The following is a 22,456-nucleotide window of genomic DNA, read 5'->3' on the forward strand; positions in this document are numbered from 1 at the left end:
CAAGCCTCTCTCCCTACATCAAGGGTGAGCAAGGCATCCAACCATAGGTAATGGGCTCCAAAGTGCCAGCTCATGTACCAGGGATAGATCTTGATCATACTGCCAGGGGCCCCTCAAACAGACCAAGCTATACAACTGTCTTCCATACACAGAAGGTCTAGTTCGATCCCATGCAGGCTCCATAGCTGTTGGTCCAGAGTTTGTGAATTCCCACGAGGTTGGTTCAGTTGCCTCTGTAGATTTCCCCATCATGATCTTGATCCCCACCACCACCCTTGCTTATATAACCCTCTTCCCTCTCTTTGACTGAACTCCTGGAGCTCAGCCTGGTGCTTGACTGTGAAGCTCTGCATCTGTTTCCATCAGTTACTGGATGAAGGCTCTACAATGACAGTTAGGGTATTCACCATTCTGATTACTAGGATAGGCCAGTTCAGGCACCCTCTCCACTATTGCTAGGAATCTAATCTGGGGTAGTCCTTGTAGATTCCTGGGAACATCCCTAGCACCAGGTTTCTTCCTAACCCCGTAATGTCACCCTCTATCAATATATCTCTTTCATTGCTCTCCCACTCCATTCCTCTCCTAGCTCGACCATGCTGTTCCCTCATGCTCTCATGCCCCATCCTCTCCTCTCTATTGCCCCCCCTCACCTCCAGTTTACTCCAGAGATCTCACCTATTTCCCCTTCCCAGGGCCATCCAGTCATCCCTCTTAGGGTCCTCCTTGTTAGCTAGCTTCTCTGGAGCTGTGGGTTGTAGTTTGGTTACTTTGCTTTACTTCTAGTATCCACTTATGAGTGAGTACATACCATGTTTGTCTTTCTGAGTCTGGGTTACCTCAGTCAGGATGATATTTTTTAGTTCCATCCATTTGCCTGCAAATTTCATGATGTCATTTTTTTTTTTACTGTTGAGTAGTACTCCATTGTGTAAATGTACCACATTTTCTTGATCCATTCTTCAGTTGAGGGGCATCTAGGTTGTTTCCAGGTTCTGGCTATTATGAATAATGCTGCTATGAACATAGTTGAGCAAGTGTCCTTGTGGTATGATTGAGCACCCCTTGGGTATATGCCCAAGAGTGGTATCCTTGGTCTTGAGGTAGATTGATTCCCAATTTCCTGAGAAGTCGCCATACTGATTTCCAAAGTGGCTACAAGTTTGTACTTCCACCAACAGTGGAGGAGTGTTCCCCTTGCTCCACATCCTTTCCAACATAAGCTGTCTACAGTGTCTTTTATCTTAGCCATTCTGACAGGTGTAAGATGGTATCTCAGAGTCATTTTGATTTGCATTTCCCTGATGACTGAGGATGTTGAACAATTTCCTTAAATGTCTTTTGGCCATTTGAGAGTCTTCTGTTGAGAATTCTCTGTTTAGATCTGTAGCCCATTTTTTTTTTAATTTTTATTTTGCAATACAATTCAGTTCTACATATCAGCCACAGATTCCCTTGTTCTCCCCCCTCCCGCCCCCCTCACCTTCCCCCCAGCCCGCCCCCCATTCCAATCTCCTCCAGGGCAAAGCCTTCCCCACAGACTGAGATCAACCTGGTAGACTCAGTCCAGGTAGGTCCAGTCCCCTCCTCCCAGGCCGAGCTAAGGGACCCTGCATAGGCCCCAGGTTTCAAACAGCCGACTCATGCAATGAGCACAGGACCCGGTGCCACTGCCTGGATGCCTCCCAAAGAGATCAGGCCAATCAACTGTCTTACCCATTCAGAGGGCCTGATCCAGTTGGTGACCCCTCAGCCATTGGTTCATATTTCATGTGTTTCCGTTTGTTTGGCTATTTGTCTCTGTGCTTAATCCGACCTTGGTCTCAACAATTCTCACTCATATAAACCCTCCTCATTCTCGCTAATTGGACTTCCAGAGATCCACCTGGGGCCTAGTCATGGATCTCTGCATCCAGATCCCTCAGTAGTTGGATGAGGTTTCTAGCACGACAATTAGGGTGTTTGGCCATCCCATCACCAGAGTAGGTCAATTCGGACTGTCTCTCGACCATTGCCAGCAGTCTGTTGTGGGGGTATCTTTGTGGATTTCTGTGGGCCTCTCTAGCACTTTGTTTCTTCCTATTCTCATGTGGTCTTCATTTACCATGGTCTCCTATTCCTTGTTCTCCCTCTCTGTTGTTGATCCAGCTGGGATCTCCCACTCACCCAAGCTCTCTTTCCCTCGACCCTCGCCCTTCACTACCCCCACTCATGTCCAGGCTGTTCATGTAGATCTCATTCCATTTCTCTGTTATTGGGAGATCCCTGTGTCTTTCTTGGGGTCCTGTTTTCCAGGTAGCCTGCCTGGTGATGTGAGTAGCAGTCCAGTCATCCTTGTTCCACATCTAGTATCCCACATCAGACAGAGGACTGATATCCAGAATATATAAGGAACTCAAGAAATTAGACATCAAAATGCCCAACAGTCCAATTAAGAAATGGGCTATAGAACTAAACAGAGAATTCTCAACAGAGGAAACTCAAATGGCTGAAGGACATTTAAGGAATTGCTCAACATCCCTAATCATCAGGGAAATGCAAATCAAAACAACTCTGAGATACCACCTTACACCTGTCAGAATGCCTAAGATCAAAAACACTGAAGACACCTTATGCTGGAGAGGATGTGGAGCTAGGGGAACTCTCCTCCACTGCTGGTGGGAATGCAAGCTTGTACAACCACTTTGGAAATCAATATGGCGATTTCTTAGAAAATTGGGAATCCATCTCCCCCAAGATCCAGCTATACCACTCTTGGGCATATACCCAAGGAATGCTCAACCACACCACAAGAGCACTTGTTCAGCTGTGTTCATATCAGCATTGTTTGTAATAGCCAGAACATGGAAACAACCTAGATGCCCTTCAACGGAAGAATGGATAAACAAAATGTGATACATATACACAATGGAATACTACTCAGCAGAGAAAAACAATGACATCATGAGGTTTGCAGACAAATGGATGGATCTAGAAAAAAATCATCCTGAGTGAGGTATCCCAGACTCAGAAAGACAAACATGGTATGTACTCACTCATAACAGGATGTAGCCCATTTTTTAATTAGATTGTTTGGTATTTTGATGTCTGGTTTCTTGAGTTCTTTATATTGTTGGAAGTTTTTATGCAGTTTCTACTAGTACCAAATAAACATATCCCTGCTCTACAACCAGAAATTCCAATCCTAGGAAAAAGCCTAATGAGTGAAAATAGACAACTGTAAAAACACCATGTAGGTAACTACCCAACTAAATCATTGCATGTTCATATAATAAAATACTGCCTTAAATAAGAAAACTACATTTATTCTTAAAATATGGGTTATTTTACTTATTATTAAATATTGAGAGCCAAGTGTCATGAATAAAAGAGTATATACCATATAAATTCATTCATAAGATGTTTTTAAACAGGCAAAACTAACATGATATTAGGAGTCAAATTAGTCATTAATCTTGGAGAAATATTGCTTGGAAAGGGACAGGGAAAAAGCTTCAGAGATGCTTTTAATTTTCTATTTTTAAATTGGGCACTAGTTCTGTGGCACATTAACTTTTGGGAATTCATCATGGCATATTTATTATTTTTATGCTTTTCTACGCATACCACATTTTGAAAACATTGTATGCTCAAATTCCTGCCAATGATTTTTCCAAATATTTGAAGGTTAAAGCCTCTTCTTTTTCTTTTAGGTTTTATTTCAAATATAATAGTCTCTATTTTTAGAATTTTATTCTGGTTCTGTTTTCAAACACTGTCTAGTCATTTTAAATTGCCTTTGTTTCTTGTTCATGCTTTCTATTCCATCTTTTATTTTAGTATCCATCTGAAGAATACTTCATTTCTATTCTGACCCCTGATCATTCTCACACTCAAGTTCTTGGGAAGCCTAGTTCTACTGTTTGTTGTTTCTACTTGTTTATCACATGCAATAGGTAGCTATTTGTCATGAGCTCATACATGGCTGGTTTTAATCTGTGAAACTCCTAAAGAGCCCCTACTTTGGACAGTGCCTCTAGAGAGGATTCGTCTCTGAATCTGTCAGCCCAGTTTAGTTTTTTTTTAATACCACAATCAAACTTAATTAATTGATCCCTTGAGAATTCCTGGACAGCATACACAAAGAATGTAATTTAAGCCCCAAACCCTCATGAGGTCTGAATTCTTAAGTGAGACTCTTCTTTTTTTTTTTTTATTATTCCCAATTCCCAGCAAAGGCTGAGACAGACCATTTTCATAACAACTTTTTTTGCTAGATGGATTTTTTTCACTAAGAACACATTTTTTTTTTCATTAAGAACTCACATCTTCAAGGCTTCTTGGTTTTGCAGGCTGCCTATCAATTCTACCAACCTTGTAGTACCCATCACTTTGTTTCCCCACCCCAACACACTTACCTACTTATCTCCTACTGTGTAACATTAAAAACCAGGGCTCTGGGTTCTGTGATGAACACACACCCTCATCCTGCAAAGCAACCTATAGCTTGGTTGTTTGCTCATCACCCTGATGTCAGCTCTCTCCCCATTTTTAGCACCTATGAATTTAGTTTGTAATTTATAAGTTTATTTAGGCATTTAAAAGGTTGCTTTCTGTATAATGTCCAATATATCCACACCTCTCTAGAAAAGAGTCTCGATATCCAATCTGTCAGTGTGCCAGGGGCAGACACTTGCCAAGTTCTGCCAGCTTCTTAAAGGTTGCTAAGACAATATTGCTGCACCTGTACACTCTTTCACCTCTTACCTGAAGTATAGCTAACTTTCTAGAACATCACTCCCAAAAATAGGGAGGCCAACTAATCTGGGATGTCAACTGGCCCTCTTTCATAATACGCTTGCACGCATCACTTGCTAAAAAGTCACTCAACAGGAACAGGATTGTCCCTCCTTTATTCCAAAGGAACAATAATATAGAAACCATTCAGCTTTATACAGAATAACCAAGTACTTATTCTTTACCAGGGACCAAATGCAAAGCCTAAAAAAGTGATTAAAACATGAATTCGATCCTCGCACAGCATAGCAAGAATCTTTCAAATGTTTTCTTCAAGATATGCAAACTGACTGACAATTAGAGATTGCCCGGAGCATTGTGTTGAGAATCTGAGACAAGTCCTGGCTCAGTGACTAAAACTGATCTGTAAGAGGTGAGCTACACCATGCCATTTCCCTGCTTAAGTATCCATAAGTGTCTCCTACCACCTCTTCTACACTACAATCCAAACTCCTCCTTGGTCTACAATAGGTCTATCTTTTCACCATGTTTCTCTGCTCACTCCATCCCACTCTTTCTGTTAATACCCTTTTAAGTTCTTTTGCATATTCTTTGCCCTGTATCTAAAATTCTCTTCTCTCAGATATTTACATGGATCCCACATTTTACCACCTGGGTCTCAGCTCACACAAGATAATTGAGAGCAGTCCTTCCCTGACAACTTGGTCAAAATGACTTCCCCCAACCAGATCATTTATGACATCATCCATGTTTTACTTCCTTCAGCATCCATATCAATATCTAAACAATTAGTCATTTATGCATTTTCTCATTTATGGTGGTCACATCTCTCTATAGTCTCCAGATACCCTTGCCATACACACCAAGTGCTCTGTTCTGTTGTGATATTTTGTTATTCTCTAATAAAGCTTGCCTAAAGATCAGAGGATAGAGCTAGCCACAGATTTTGCCACAGAGGTCAGGCAGTGGTGGCACATATCTTTAATCCTAGCACTCAGGAGGCAGAGGTAGAGATCTGTCTGGATCTCTGTGAGTTCAAGGCCACCCTAGACTACAGGAGATTAATCCAGTCTAAAAGAAACAGAGCCAGGCAGTGGTGGCACACACCTTTAATCCCAGCACTTGAAATCTCATGCCTTTGCTACCAGCATTGAGGGAGCACACACACCTTTAATCCCAGCACTAGGAAGGTTGAGATTAGAAGTGAAATGGCTGGGCAAAAAAAGACATGCAAAGTGTAAGGAGACAGGAACTAAAGAGGCCTCAGCTGAGGACTCAGAGGCATTCAGTTTGAGGATTCGTGGAGTTGGCGAGGTGAGAAGTGGCTGTGGCTTGTTTCCTCTGATCTTTCAGCATTTTCCCCAATATCTGTCTCTGGGTTTTTAATTATAAGATCATTTAGGATTCAGATGAATAATCAGTGGTGTCTGCAAATGTATAACCTGTATCCCTTAACTGCATCTCAAGGAAGAAAAAGAGAAAGTCTTCACACAGAAAATGAGTTTGCAGAGCCCCAGGAGATGTGAAATCTCTTCTTCCTTATACTATCAGTGCTGTGGGATGTTCTGTATGGCAAATGTGTTGCTGATTAGTCAATAAATAAAACACTGATTGGCCATTGGCTAGGCAGGAAGTGTAGGCGGGACAAGGAGGAGAATAAAGCTGGGAAGTGGAAGACTGAGTCAGAGAGACACTGCCAGACACCACGATGACAAACAGCATGTGAAGATGCCAGTAAGCCACGAGCCATGTGGCAAGGTATAGATTAATGGAAACAGATTAATTTAAGCTGTAAGAACAGTTAGCAAGAAGCCTGCCATGGCCATACAGTTTGTACCCAATATAAGTCTCTGTGTTCACTTGGTCGGGTCTGAGCGGCTGTGGGACTGGCAGGTGAGAGAGATTTGTCCTGACTGTGGGCCAGGCAGGAAAACTCTAGCAACATATCAGCATGAATTAGAAGAGTGTAGAGCTTCCCAAATGGTTCAAGATTGGGCCCCTTGTCCAGAGGTGGCCACGTGTCCAAACATGGACTGATTATGTTACATTTCAGCAGATGCCATCAGTCCTTGGGCCCTCAGGCTCAGCCTCTATAAAAAACAGGATGCAAAGCAGGGATCTTTAAAGCTCCCCAAGCCTGAAGCCCCTTAGGTTCTCTGGGCTGAATCAGCCCAGCACTGAAACCCATTGGCTGCTTACAGTAACTACATGTTTTACTGGCTTATATTTGTTAGTGATTAAGAGAAAGAATCTACAGGTTGTCTGTGTTCCATTTCATCACTCAGTTATGACAAAATGAAGAAGTTGATTACAAAATAGTTTTAAATCAGGTTGTTTGTAAAGCCTTGTTCATGACACCTGTTGAAGAACTAGTCTTGCCAGGGTGGACCAGAGCAGGGGCAGCTGCCTTGGGTCTATGATTCCCACATTGCAGAGATTCTCAGTGTGGAATGGGATGACCACTCACTCCATGTCACTTAAAGCCCTTGTTTCAAACTCAAGTTCCTGTATGCAGCCAACCACTATACCCCAGAGCCGTTAACTGAGAACCCCTCTTGAGTGGGGCCAAGTTAGTAAAGCATTGCTAACACTGACAATACCCAAGTAATGCCTTCTTACAAGTCCTCAAGAGGAGAAGCATCAGCCCTTAGCTTTGTTCCAATCTGGGGCAAAAGCCAAATAATAAACAAAATACTAAAGGCATCAATGGCCTCTCTCCCTTCCTTCCTCAACCATTTTAAGAAGCTTTCCCAAGTTCACACAGAAGTCCACTATGGAAAGGCTCCTGTTCCTCTGGCTCCCAGATATGTTTCCAACTGTCACTAAACCTTAGCAGGACAGACTACTTCATTCATACTTCAGAGCTTGGACCTTGATGCCAAACTCAATGAGCTCAAACTCCACCACACCATTCACTATCTGTGTGGCCTTAGGAATGTTCTTTTGCCTCCTTGGGTCTCAATGGCCCCGTTTGTTAGGTGCAAATTAGACACATTCCCTACCTCATAGTGTTATGTGTGAAGAATAATGGAAGTGATGCAGGCAATGTGTTGAGAAAGAGACTTGGTCAACGTAAAGCACTCATCATGCACTGGCCACCACCATCCCACCTCCTCTCCTCCAGGCACTTCAGTGCCTATCCCTGGTCCCATATGAGAACTCTGGCTAGCACAAGATGGAGCTGAAGAAAACCCATCTTCTCTGCTGGAGAACAACCCTGCAGCACATGCTCCACACCCTCCAGGTCAGTAGTGTTGTCTTTGGAGATAAAGGATGCCACGCTATTTGAACCTATATGTTCAAAGGGCATCAACTCCTTTCTAGCCCAGAACATTTTCAGCCTGGCTTTTTGCTTTTCCTTTCATGCTTCCTAATGGTCCTGTCTGTCATTATGAACCTTTCAGTTCTGCTCCTCTGAGACACAAAGGAATTCCATCCTTTAATCCTCAATATAGTTTGTCTTTATAGTTTGGCAGGTACGAGTTGGGTGCAGCAGTAACTCCTGAAACCTGCCTCTCATTATGCCAAGAACTGCAATGTGTTGCAGCATCAAAGCATGAGTGATAACAAATGCTTTCCCATGCTGGGAAGCGCTCTTTACAGCCAGCTTCCCAAGTGCCCTCTTGACACAGAAGAACTTTTGGAACTCACATCAGTCATCATTAGCTGCAAATGGCGATGTCTGTCCAGATGATATCTCTGCCAAGGAAGGAAGCTACACCCTGAGAATGTCAGCCGAGAGTTCAAGATTGAAACACAGAAACGAGGCAAATAACGTTTTACCTTTCTGACAAGAAATTACTCTATAAAGTCATACTTCTACTAAATCTTAAGGATGTACTAAAATTATTAATTTTTTTCCTCTCCAAATAAAACTATTTTTAGAGTTGAACATAAAATTTTAAACAAGTCACTATTTACAACCATAGATAATTCAAGGGTGCAGGGGGAAAGGAGAGTCAGCAAAAAAGGTGGTATTGTCACCCCAGCCTTACTGAAATCCTTTGGTGGAGACAATAGTCTGGACTCATCCCAAAGCATCCACCTAGGAGGCAGAGAAGGAGATGTGGGGATGGGGCCTGAGGTGGGAATGAGGGACAGGCATATAAATTCTAAGTCCTGGCAGACTACATATCTGCCAACCACAGAGGGTGGCTTTCTTTTTAAAAAGCCAACACACTGAGCAACACCCAATCTCAGCAGAACCCACGCAAACTTAGGAAGAGCCACACAAACAAGCAGCTCCCTGCTTGACAGGACTTCCCATTGGTTATACCAGTCTGGGTTTTTTTCCCTTTCAAATATTCTAAAGCCTGCAAAATCTTCCAGGAAAAGGTCTCATAAGAACTCAGTCATTTTATTAATAAATTAACCAATCTTGAAAACTCCTTAGAAACATCCTTTTTTTTCAAGCAAGAAATACTTGGCTTCTGATGAAAAGTAACCACACCTAGAGAAAAAAGCCTGCTCAAAATTTTTTCCACAGTCTGCTACAAAGCCTGTTGATTTGGCCTTACAGTTCAACTCTTCAATGCAGGGTCTCTGGCCTGGAAGGGTACACACGGGAGGAACTGGAGTTTGAGAATGGGATGGCTCTCTAAGCCAAATCCCTTGCCTGAAAAGGAGAAACCATCCAGGAGTCTAGTTTGATTAATGTTGGCCTCTACGTTCATGAGACATCAAACTCAGATACTAGCAGTGAATCTATGCCACTGTTTCAGCAAGAGTAATTGTCAACCATCAACCACTTGTGTTGGATAACAATGACATATCATCCTTAGTAACTCCTACCCTTGATATGGGAAATGTCTGACATTGCTATGGTTTTAATCCATCTATGAAGCCTCACCTCTCTCACTATTCCCTAGAACACTCGAGTCTCAACACAAGGGCACATATAAAAATATGGAAAAAAATTGTCTCATCCTGATAAGGCACAAACTGTACTAATGAGCCAAAGATTATTACAAAATATTACTAGTAATGCAATCAATTTGTAAGAAGAAAGGATAGATCTCTTTTAGATGGATAAAATGAAAATCAAGGGGAAAGCAACAGAATGCAGAAACTGAAGCTCAGATACTGGAAATATTTTATCAAATACCTAAAAAGAGCAGAGTCTTGCTGGGCAGTGGTGGCGCATGCCTTTAATCCCAGCACTCGGGAGGCAGAAGCAGGTGGATCTCTGTGAGTTCAAGGTCAGTCTGGTCTACAGAGCGAGTTCCAGGACAGGCTCCAAAGCTACACAGAGAAACCCTGTTTCAGGGGGGAAAAAAAGAGCAGAGTCCCACTGTAACACATAGAAAAAGAACAGGAAGACTTAGTTCTTCCTAGAAGCCACTTCCAAGACTCAGATTTTGATGTGAACTCCCTGATTATCCCTCAATCACCAAGTGTGTTGGTTTGAAAGAAAATGGTCTCCATTGTAGTGGCACTATTAGGAGGTGTGGCTTTGTTGGAGTAGGTGTGGCCTTATTGGAAGAATTGTGTCACTGTGGAGGTAGGCTTTGAGGTCTCATATATGCTCAAGCCATGCCCAGTGTCTCAGTTCACTTCTGCTACATGCAGATCAATATGTAGAACTCTCAGCCCCTTTTCCAGCACCATGTCTGCCTGTACATCACCATGAAACAACGGGCTAAATCTCTGTAAACAGCCCCAATTAAATGTTTCCCTTTACAAGAGTTGCCGTGGTCATGGTGTCTCTTCACAGCAGTAGAAAACCTAAATAAGACACCAAGCTACTAAGCCTCCTTACCTCCAGACCCCAAAAGTTGTCTGCCTAGACTGCAAGCCACATAGCAACAGCTTTATACCTACCTTCTTTGGTCTTCTTAGTGATCTACATGGTCCATAGGTCAGGAAGCCCTAGTCTTACCAAATCAAACATTTTCAATCACCTGAGCTGAGTGAGTCAAACAGACTTTAAAAAGCATCTATGTATGCTAATCCTTTTCTCCTTTAAGCCAGAGACTCAAAGATTTATTCAAGGTTACACAGCAATTAAGGACTACAAGCCAGGTCTCTTATTGTACAAACCACTGGTTTTCACATGATCACGATGAAGCTTGTAAACGTGGAGCCCTACCTGTATTCTCAGGGATCTCTCTTCGATCCATTCTGAGTCCTGTGGCTACCCTCACACTTTATACAGAGAATTGCTCTTGAATTACAGAGTCTCATTGCCCAAGGCTACCTAGGAAGGTTCCCTAACTTAATACTAGGCTGTCTGTAGCTCAGGATGTAAAGATACAAAATTCCTACTTCCTTGTCTCAATGCAGGGTAGACTCTGATGTGATTAATACTCCAGAACATCCCACTGGATCATACCGAGGCTAGACTTTGCCTGACACCACATCCCTTCTCCTGAGAATGCTCTTTAACAGATAACTTATATAGGTTCATCTCTCTTCAGCCTTGCTTCTAGAGGGCTTGACCTGACAGTTTCTCCATGAGTGTTTCAAGCTGGCACATTGGTTCAAGCCCAGAATGAACAAATGACCTCCATGATTCCATATCTAGACGACCAACAGGAATAACCTCATCTCCCTTCCAGCTTTGAACGCTACTCTTCCTCAAGGGAAAAGTACCAGTGTCCTGTTTCTTGACCCCTTCACTCTCATCTAACCTGTAGTGAGGGCCTCAAAGATATTCTGAAGTCTGAAATTGATCAAGCTGAGGTTCCCAGTACCAGAATATTCTCTAAAATACTCACTTTTTCAGTCCTTCCTGGGGAACAAAGAAACATCCCCAAGCATCCTTTAATTGACTTCTTATACTATGAAACCTTTTAAGTAAATCCATGGGTTTCATCAAAGTAATGTCACATCATTGCTCAGGGAAATCACTGTTCTTGCTCCATGTTCTAACTGATGCTCTTCTCTGGAGGCAGAATATAGAATGGGGAGCTGGTTCCTGGGAATTACTGTCTAATGATATTTTGTTTGTATAAAACAGCATCCTAGGAAATATTTAGGACTGTTTTCTCTCCTAGTAGAGATGAGATTATTAACAAAATATCTGGGAAATTTATAATCTGCATTATAGCAATCGTATTTTTATGGAACTTAATATGCGCCAGGCACAAGAAGTATACTACTCCTGACTCATCACCTGGGAAAAGAAAGGAATGGACAGTTGAATGCCTTTATCAAGATTGAATAACAAATACACAGTAAAAATAGTACTCAAACCCAGGATTGTCTAACAACAAAGCATGTAAATGTACCACTTCATCACTGCTACTGCTCTAGTGCAAGAATGGTTCTGTGCTGCAGCTCTTTCTACTCCAAGCCGAGATTCCTAAGAGTAACAAAGTGTTCTTGAAAGCTCATCAAATCCTCTGACCTTGAAAGGGGAAGCAATATAGATGGCATCTAGTATGTAAAAAGACAAAGGTGCAAAGAGGCTTTGACAGAATGCTAGAATAGATGTACTCTTCCCTACCAGTCTCATGAGTCCAATTAATGTCTGGACGTTAGATCCAACACTGATGCTGAGAGGTGGACACATGAGTTAAGCAGGTTAATGGCCTTTGGACCCAGGGAACAACCGAGTACTAAAGTTCTTGGGTTTTCTTCTTTCTCCATATTCCTTCTGAGTGTTATTGCTGTTGCTGCTTTCCCATTATCCTGAACCGTTTTTTGTCAGTTTGACACATGTTTGAGTTATCTAGGAAGAGAAACCTTAACTGGGAAAATGTCCCCTGTAGGCAAGTCTGTGCAGGCATTTTCCTGATTAATGATCGATGTGGGAGAGCCCAACCCAATGGAGGTGGTGCCATCTCTGAGGCCCTAGTCCTGGATGGTATAAGGAAGCATGCTGATCAAGCCAGTAAGCAGCACTCCTCCATGACCCTGGCCTCAGTTCCTGCTCCTGATTCTTGAGTTCTTGCTCTGACTTCCTTTAGTGGCAATGTGACCTGAGAATGGTAAGCTGAAATAAGCCCTTTCCTCCCCAAGTTGTTTTGTGGCCTTGGTGTTTTATCACAGCAAGAGAAACCTTAAATAAGACCTCCATATATGTTCATCCTAAAGATCCAACAGGCATAGATTAAAAACAAAGAAACAAAAAAGCCTTCTTACTTTATCCAAAGAACTGGAAAATGAACAGGATGGACCCTTTTAGATAGGAAACATTTAGATAATAAACCCCTCTACTGGAGCCAAACACCACAGAAGAACTGCAGTCACACACAAGCACACACAAGTACATGCACACACACTTGAGGCACAGTGAGGAGCCTAGACTCTGCACAGGTGACCAACACCCCCACCACACAGTTCCTTCAAAGAGAGCTAAGTCGGGAGGCTGGACTTTTACCTCTGCCAGGAACAATGCTTCACTGAGGTGCTGTCAGGGTGTAGAGAGAGTAAGGACTTCTTACTCTGCAGTGGGAGGTGGTCCATATTCCAGGTGGTGTCAGTGGAAGTCACATGGGAAGGGGTAACAAGACCCTTCTACACCTTACAACCAAAGCATTATTGGCTTCAAAGAGTAACAGCCAACAGTCTTGGTGGGGAGGAGGATGTCTTCAGCCAGCTAGCAAAGCAACAGAGTCAGCCACGAAAATGAATATAGAAGAACCAAGTAAACATTTGGAACTCGCTAGATGGACTCCACAACAGAATGAGTAAATCAGAGGGAAAATTTCATGACTGTCAAGATAGAATAAAAATGGCCTAAGCTAAATGATAATGATTACTCATACTGGGGGCAAATTAATAGCACTTCAAAGACCCATGGGACAATAGAAGAATTAAAATGTAAGTCAGCTGACTGGCATGAGGATCAAAAAATTAAATGTGCAGCTGAAGTAGCTAAAGATATAATGGCTAAAAACTGTCCAAAGTTGGCAAAAAGCAGAGAAGAGAATCTGAATAAGCAATAACAGACAAGACGAAAGGAAACCACATCAAGACGCGGTATGGGCACAGTGACGAGGAAGACACAAGCCAGAGAGAAACAGCACATCACTTACAGGGAGGAAAAAAACATCCATGGCAAAGAATTTCCCCAAAGCAGTCAAGGAGGCCCAAAGGAGGTTGTGCAATGTTTTCAAATGCTGAAAGAATAGGCTGTAAATCAGACCTACATCCAGAGAAAGCATTCCTCAAGGATGTCATCCACAGGAGAAGGAAAACTAAGGCAAGTTGTCGTTAACAGACACGCCCCTAAAAGAGTGGCTAAAGAAGTTCTCTGAGCGAAAAGCAAAATAAAAAAAAAAGGCAAGATATCAAGAAGGGAGGGAAGAAGAGAAGGGGGAAGGGAAGGAGAAGGAAGGAACAAAAGCACAAAGGAAGGAAAAAAAGAATTAAAAATTTGGGTAAATATGATAGAATTTGCTTCTCTTGAGTTTTCTAAATTTAGTTAATGATTAAAACAAAAAGCATATCACCACCTCACATGCTTCTCGGAGTACACGAAGGAAATATTTAGCACAAGTATATTACAAAAGAGAACAGGCAGTAAGAGTTAAGTTTCTATACTTGGTTGGAACTAACGAAATGGCACCACCCGTAGACCATAATAAATTATTTACATGTGTGTGTAAAAAGCTATATAAAGGGATACACTCTAAAACATTATAGGTAACTCAGAATGGATTTTATAAAAAGCTCAAATTACCTAGAGGAAAGCAAGCAGAAGGTGAAAGAGATAATGAAAGGAGGTAGAGGCATCTCCCTTTCTGCCAGGGCCACTCTGCTGCAAACTGGACCTTCTTCTCAGGGAAGCACAGTCCCTCTGCTGCTCTGAGGGTATATCTGGAGTGCAACAGGGGAAGATCCCAGCAGTCTACTCCTCTGAGTTCTGTTCTGGGTGTAACGGTAGCTGATAAAGTTTGTACTGATGTCCCCAAAGAGCACTTCTCAAAGGTTATCGGCTGACCTGCCATCACACCCAAAGGACTCTTTGCCAGGATTTGAGTCTTAGCTAATCTTCTGCTTGGGGGATGCTCTCTCTGAGTGGAGAGGCTTTGTTTACATCCTGGTTACAAAAGCCCAAAGTCCTTCTTGGTGTGTAACCTGTGCTAGTAAGAAAACAGGGCTAAGGAGATATCTATAAGGTCTAGTGTGGGCGGAGCAAGAAGAAACAACTCTTTGAAGCAGTACCCCCTGTGCTCTGGTGACAGGTTCCAAAAGCCCGCCGTGGTGAAAGGTCTATAGCAGAGAAGAAGCATGTTCTAGCAGGTACTTTAAAATCAAAGAATATGGGGATGAAAATGAATACTGAATGTTGAAATGGATGGCCTTCTGTAGCTAGAGTTTTCCTGCCTGGCCCACAGTCAGGACAAATCTCTCTCACCCCAGTCCCACAGCCGCTCAGACCCAACCAAGTAAACACAGAGACTTATATTGCTTACAAACTGTATGGCCGTACCAGGCTTCTTGCTAACTGTTTTTACAGCTTAAATTAATCCATTTCCATAAATCTATACCTTGCCATGTGGCTCGTGGCTTACTGGCATCTTCACATGCTGCTTGTCCTGGTGGGGGCTGGCAGTGACTCCTTCTGCCTTCCTGTTTTTTCTTTTCTCCTCTCTGTTAGCTCCGCCTATACTTCCTGCCTAGCCACTGGCCAATCAGTGTTTTATTTATTGACCAATCAGAGCAACACATTTGCCATACAGAACATCCCACAGCAGCCTTCCTTTTAATTTTACAAGGGACAGTAGTACTGAATCTCCAGGCAAGTGGGGTTTCCCCAAGTCTTACAATAAATCATTTTATACTGTGTGTTGGCCTTAGGTTTCTGGCCCCTCAACTTTGTGTCTCCTAGAAAAACACTTTTGAAAATATTGCATTTTTCACAGTTGTTGACCATTTTTACACGTAAGGCATAAAATGAAAAGGCAGGGCCAGAAGGATGGCTCAGCAGATAAAGGTGCTTGCTGCCAAGCCTGACCTCCTGAGTACGATCCCTGGAACCCACAAAGCAGAAGGAGAGAATGGCCTCCACATGAACCTGCACACATAAGCACACACACGGGAGAAAGCAGATAAATAAGTGTAAAATAGTTTAAAGAAAGGTGGTGGTGCACGCCTTTAATCCTAGCATTCAGGAGGCAGAGGCAGGTGGATCTCTGTGAGTTCAAAGCCAGCCTGGTCTACAGAGCAAGATCCAGGACAGGCTCCAAAGCTACACAGAGAAATTCTGTCTTGAAAAAAAACAAAGTTTAAAGAAAAAGCAATCTTGGGAAGGGTATTCCTACCGCCAATGTCATTCTTTATTCTGAAAGTAACTTTAGTCATTTCAACATAAAAGCATCTTAATATTATTAATAATGGCACTGACAATTTAAAATATTAAAATCTACATTAGTGAAAATGGGGCTTTGATTCATTGCCTCTTTCCAAATAAGCACAATCAAGTTAGCACACTCCTGCCCTCTTCCTCCCAAACTCCAACCCTTTCCCCTCCAGTCTGATTCTCACTTCTCTCCACTCCTCCACCTTGCCCTGATCCCCACACAACAAAGAACATGTCTGCAGGGGACAAAATCAGGGATGACAAGATAAAGCCCGCGCGTGCGCGGGGTGGGGGGGGGGGGGATGGTCTGAATATGTCTTTCTAGTCTCAGCAGCCTAAAGTGTCTCGCAACAGCCATTCTGTTTTTCCTAGGAAAGCTCTGTTTTGTATTTATTTAATTCTCTCTTAACAGAATCTTCTATTGCACTCTGATCTGTACCCCCAGATTCCCAAAGGATGTGTTTGTAGACACTGGGATTAGGGAAATACTCTTTCTTCCAGCAAAAGGCAAACAGCTCGAGAAAGCTTCTCTTCCCATGTTTAAATTCTTAGAAACAGGAAATGGTACTTGTAAAAATGAAAGAAGGTCATACAAAATTCAGAAATTCCACTGCTTCTTATATATTTTTAAACTTGAAACTAACATCTCAAGTTAATTTTGCTCCTTCTGCCTTGAACTGACTAGTGAACACTAAATTTCATACTAAAGTTCACAAGCTATTTGCCTGTAACGTAGGACTCTGTTTCCAAATTGCACTGGTTGCATTTTTAAAATGTATCCACACACATGCAGAGAGAGAGAGATGAGCACACACACACAAGTGCACATGAACAACTTCATCTCTCCACGAGTCTTCTGAGTGCCTCTATCAGCCTGGTGCTTCTTGTCCAGGTACTTCGGTATTTGCTGTATTCATCCACAGTGTGCTGCTTTTCCATGGGCACATGAGGCTAGCAGCTTTCGAAAGCAGTCCTGGAATCCATTACCATGGAAACAAAAGGTATAAAAAGGTGTTTTTATCTAATGGAACTCTGAAAAGGATCAAAAGTGTTTTCAAAGTAAAGGCATAACCAAACATATTGTGGTTTTAAACAGCCTTGGAAGAGAGGATCAAGATGGGTTAAGAGAGGAGGAGCGGGGCTTGGAGCAGTGGTGGACAGGCAGCAGCGCCGAGGGGGGCTCTTGGCCTGGGACAACACACGGACAGGTGGGGCCAAGTTTACTCCCCAAACGAAGAGGCTGAAAGAACTCGATTCTCTTCTTCTGCCCAGGTACAAGAATGAGGGCTGAATTCTGGCCTCTCCTCACAAACGGGAGTATGAATGGCTTATTTTCCAGACATCATGAATGCCATCCATTCCCTGTCCTAACATATGAGCCCAGCTACTCAAGTCCAGACTCTACTGAAATAAGAAACAAGTGAAAGAACCTTCACATGAATAGTCTTCCTTTATTATCTCTCCATTTGATCTGAAACTCGATTCCATATGTTCAGGAAATGCAGTCACAGGGAACAGTTTAGTTTGGGAAAGGAGTAGGCACAAACACATGTATTTATTTTGATGTTTTCAGTGTTTTCCTAAAGTTCAAGTAATTTCACTACATCCTGCTATCAACTTCAGAAAAGAATTCTGTATGGGTAGCCACTCCATGGAAAGCTTCCTGCTGCATGAATTGCTCTGACCATCTGCAATAATACAAACTCTTCCCGTCCGATGTCCTCAGAAAACATCTGGGACAATGGAAAGCTCCCCATTAGAGCTGCTACAGAAATACAAGCTTCCCAACATTTCCTGAGAGCCATGTGACCAATCCAGAGGAAGGTAGGCACACAGGGTCCTGGGCAGTAAGTTCCCATCCTTGTATGGAGGCTACTGTCCACTGTGCATATGCTGAACAGCCCACCTACCATCACGGCCACCTACACACTGAGAATGTGAGGCTTGCAGAGTTGACACCTCCCATCTGGAGGGTTTAACTTCTCTACTCAAAGGCAAGCTTTTAGAAAATGGCAAGGAAAAATGGATTTAACTCAGAATTGCATTAAAGTAACATCAGGAGTATAGTTAAATAAAGGAAACCATCGGGAAATCTGAAAATATACCACAGAAAGGTAGCATAAAGCAATAGTTGAAGACGTATAGGTCCATCAGACCCAGGTTTTCTATGGAGTGCCCTTTGCCTTCTGAGTGACCTTAGACGAACGTCTTTCCCTCATCCAAAAACCATGCTTCCCTGACAGCTATGATGGGTAACAAACAAGATTAGGTATATCAAGTGTTTAGCACCGTGCCTGGCATCTGGGAAGCTGTCAATAAATGTTAGCACTTGTGCTGCTGGCCTAAGAAGCAGACAAGGCAGCAGGGATGCTGGAGAACTCAGGGCTTGGGAACAAAAGGGGCCCTCAGGTAGCTGAAGGGCTGCTCAGTGATGGAGAGGTCATCAGAAGACAGGGTTAGGTGGAGTTACACTTGGCCCAAGAGGGACAAGTCTACTCCAGTGGAGGGTCTTCATAGACAAGGTTTTGTTATTGTTGTTTGTTCTGTTGTGTTGTTCTGCCTTCTAAATTCAGGACTTACAGATATGTGCCACTGGGCCTGGTCCCACAGAATATATTTTGATTTGTGTGCCGGATTACAAAGGAAGACTTAAAATGTTTCTTCTAACATAACAATGACAAGATTTTGTGACTCCAAGTACTTGGAAACTAAGGAAAACAATCATTTTTTAAAAATGTATCTCTATTATGTGTCAAGCTTCTTAAAACATCTTTAAAATATCTAAAAGTCACTGGGCACAGTATTCAACTGCCCACAGACAATACTGGGCCTGAGCAATCCTATTTAAAACCTGCTCAACTCCACTGAACTTAATTCTGAGGTGTTTGAAACAAAGCACAATGCAATACTGTGTACCCTCCTGAGAACCAGTTTCTATGTGGGCATAGATCCTTCAGGGGTAATTCCCATCATGCATGTTGTATTTACTATTTATAGGCCTTATATTTATTTTTACATCCAAACCTAGACTCATACTATTTTAGTGAATTATAAAATTAATACTTAGTTTAAGCATCATGAAATTTTTAAATACGCTAAAATAATATTTATTCATTGATCTTATAGCATGTATTTTAGAATCCTTGATAAATATCTCTTTTAAAATAGTTACATGCTATGTATGTACAATATTGATCAGCAGAGACTGAAATGTAATTGTAATTAGAATCCAATGACACAGATTTTCATTTCAGAACCCTATAATCAGAGAAATATTTAAAGGTAAGTCTAAATCCCTAACTCCTAATTCTCCCAGTGGGTGCTAACTCATGCACACCACCACCCTGCTTCTCATGAAGCCCCTGGCCCAAAACACTCCTGAGATGGTGCAGGCGCAGATCAGTGTGCAGCTGACAGATGGGGCATTCAGCAGAGAAATGGTACAGAGTTATTTCATTTTCTTTGGAGAAGGAAGCTATGGGAAAAATATTCTCCACTTAATCTATTTTATTTTCAGCAAGGTTTTACCTGTAAATATTAATTTATACACCAGCCAAACTCACTAGATGCTTTAGCTGCATGAATATCAATGAAATAAAGGAATCCAAACTTTTTTAAAAATCAAATTTACAGTATCTTCTTTCCTCAGGCAAAAGGAGGAAAACTCCACGAATTTAAAATTCCATCCCTGTGGTTTCTAAGACAACAAAATACCTCCCATTTCAATAGGTGGGGTTATGAGGGTGGAAATTATAAGGCAAAATCTGCAACATTAACAAGAAAAATAATCATTCATGCCATTTTCAATTCAGATCCTATTTCCAAACACCTTAAATGCTTTCCAATCAAAACATTGCCTGTTCGCCCAAACTTTCCCTTACTGAGATCTATGACCACCTGACGAAATAGAGACAGTGTGGATCTGATGAGCCTCAAGAGGGGGAAGGTAGAAAGAGCAGTGAGCCCTGCAGGACGGGCTCTCCTATGAGACACAAAGTCAACTCACTGACAGTGTGCTTAGTTTCTCTTTGAGCTATTATCTGCATATCTGTGAATAATGAAAATCGTCCAAACTGTAATGATTGTCCCAGGGCAAGTGAAAAAGAGAGTAAGTTTTGATTTTTAGGTTCTATACGTTTCCAAAGAACCAGGTCAGCAGGTCTCCTGGGTTTGATAGCTCCTTCCTTAAACCCAATGGCAGTTCACCTCCTAAGGTGCAGCATTCTGCCCTCTCGGGGCTCCATGCCCACTGGTCTGGGTTTTAGCTGGGACCCCCAGTTCCATGCTCAGTGGAAGCAACAGGTATAGTATTCCTAACTGCTTCATCTTTAACCTTCCTAGGAGACCCTTAAAGTAATCTTTGAAGCTTTGCCATAGCAGAGAGAAGGCCTGAAGAGAAAAAGACATTTGTACTTACTTCTACTTTCTTATAGGTTAGCATGAGCTGACATCAGGCCGAAGGTTTATGGGTATCTCAGGTTTGGAAGGTCCTTTCCTTTCTCTGGCCTCTAAGTTTACACACTCTTACCTACTCCTGTAAGTCAACCCAGTTCCACACCACTGTACAAAGCCTTGTGCTGTGAAATGAATGTCTGGTGCTCCTGAATTCAGTTGGAAATTCTAACCCTCAATGCAATGTGAGCAGGAGGCCTTTGGAAGATGTTAGGTCATGAAGGTGGAGCCCTCGTGAATGGATTAGTGCCATTTTAAGAGACAGGGGCAAAGATTGCAAGAGCCAAAGGATCAGAGCATCTGCTTTGAGACAGTGTCCTTGGGGGCTGGGGGGTGAAGTATAAGGGTAGAGAAGAGGGGTGGGTCTAGGAAGAGTTGGGGGGGAATGGGGTGGATATAGTCAAAATGATATTTATGAAATTCTCAAAGAATGAATAAAATATTGCATTTTTAAAAGAAAGAGAGGTGAGAGTCTTGGTTTGAAGGATTTCATTGTTGTTCTTTGGGTCTCCTCTCCTGTCCCCCACCTCTCTCTCACTCATTCCTGCCCCCCCCATTACAATAAAATGAGAAGGCAATCATCTACAAGTCAGGAAAGAGGACTTCACCAAGATCCCCTCATGAAGTACTCTGGTCTCAGACATCCCACTTTAAGAAATAAGCACCGTCCACTGTCCACTCTATGGCATAGAGTCTTAAACTATAGGTCACAACCCTACACAAGACCACATTACTGAACATGGGGGTTGTGAAAAATATAGCAACAGTAAGAGGTTTCTGAACATGCAGGGGTCAAAAACTAATTCAAAGTCAAACATCATAAATCCCAAGGTGTTCCCGGAAGCACTCCCCTTGTTCCATGGCAGCGTTCATGGCAACCTTGGTTTTGAACACATACTGTCTACTAGGCACTGCATATGACATCAGATCAGTTACCACCATTTAGCCCCAAACACCTGCGGTCAGATTCTAGACTACTGTATGTTATAAACTGCAGAGTTTTCACTGTACATAACAGCTATCTGCTCTTGTAAAGTATGAAAAATAGGCCTTTAATATTTTCCTGCTGTCATTTTTGAGCATTAAGTACCAAATTAATATATCTTTGGATCGTATTCATTGTATTAGGATGTTTGTGGGTTTTGGTTTTTTGGTTTTTTGTTTTGTTTGTTTGTTTTTTAATTGCTGCTTGAGAAACTGAAGAGCTAGATCTAACAGAAAAGTGTGTAGTATCATGCAAATATGAAGAACTCAGTTTATATTCCAGCACCCACATAAAAAGTCATATATGCAGCATGAAAAGGGGAAATGGGCACTAAGTCCTACACTCAAGCAAGAAGTTATTTGCAATTGATAGCTGCTGGTAAATGGAGTGGCCCTGAATATAGCAACTACATCCTAAATTAGGCTACATGATCAGGAATAATTGGCCAATACAAAACAGGCTCCATGTTTTTTGTTTTTTAGTTTCTTTTTTCTTTTTCATTTCATGTGATTTTTGTGTCTGTTTTTGTTTTGTGTTGGTTTTGTTTTGTTTTTTAAGAGAGAGAAAAGAAGCTGGGTAAGGAGGGGAACATCTGAGAGGAGCTGGGGGAGGGAAAAGAATTGACCAAAATTTATTGTATAAGAAAATTTTTTAGTAAATTTTAAAATGTTGGGTGTGGAAGCACATGCTTGCAATGCCAGCCATCAGGCATGGAGACAAGAGGATCCCAGAGGCTTGCTGTCCAGTTTGACGTTCAATAAAAGAGCCTATGTTGGACATTAAGGTAGAAGCAATAAAGAAAGTTATCCAGCATTGATCTCTGGCCTCCATGCACACACACACATGCAAATACACATGCATTCACTACACACATACATACCCAACTATTGTTTCGGTAGTTGACTTGAGTTTAACTTTAAAAAAAAATATTAAATGAATTTTGGTTTGGAATTAGGATATATTTTCCAAGAGTTTCTGAGGGGACTGTAAACATACCTCTGTATGTTTTGTAGTAAATATTTCTGTGAATT

The 22,456-nt window shown here is 42.1% G+C and overlaps 1 protein-coding gene across 2 annotated transcripts in view; it reads right to left on the minus strand.

Moving 5' to 3' along the window:
* Grm8 (glutamate metabotropic receptor 8) overlaps positions 1–22,456 on the minus strand; it is a 771,171-nt gene that overhangs the window by 738,263 nt on the left and 10,452 nt on the right. The gene's annotated exons all lie outside the window — the stretch shown is intronic.

Source organism: Peromyscus eremicus, chromosome 3, assembly GCF_949786415.1.
Source record: "Peromyscus eremicus chromosome 3, PerEre_H2_v1, whole genome shotgun sequence".
In the NCBI taxonomy this organism is placed as follows: Eukaryota; Metazoa; Chordata; class Mammalia; order Rodentia; family Cricetidae; genus Peromyscus; species Peromyscus eremicus.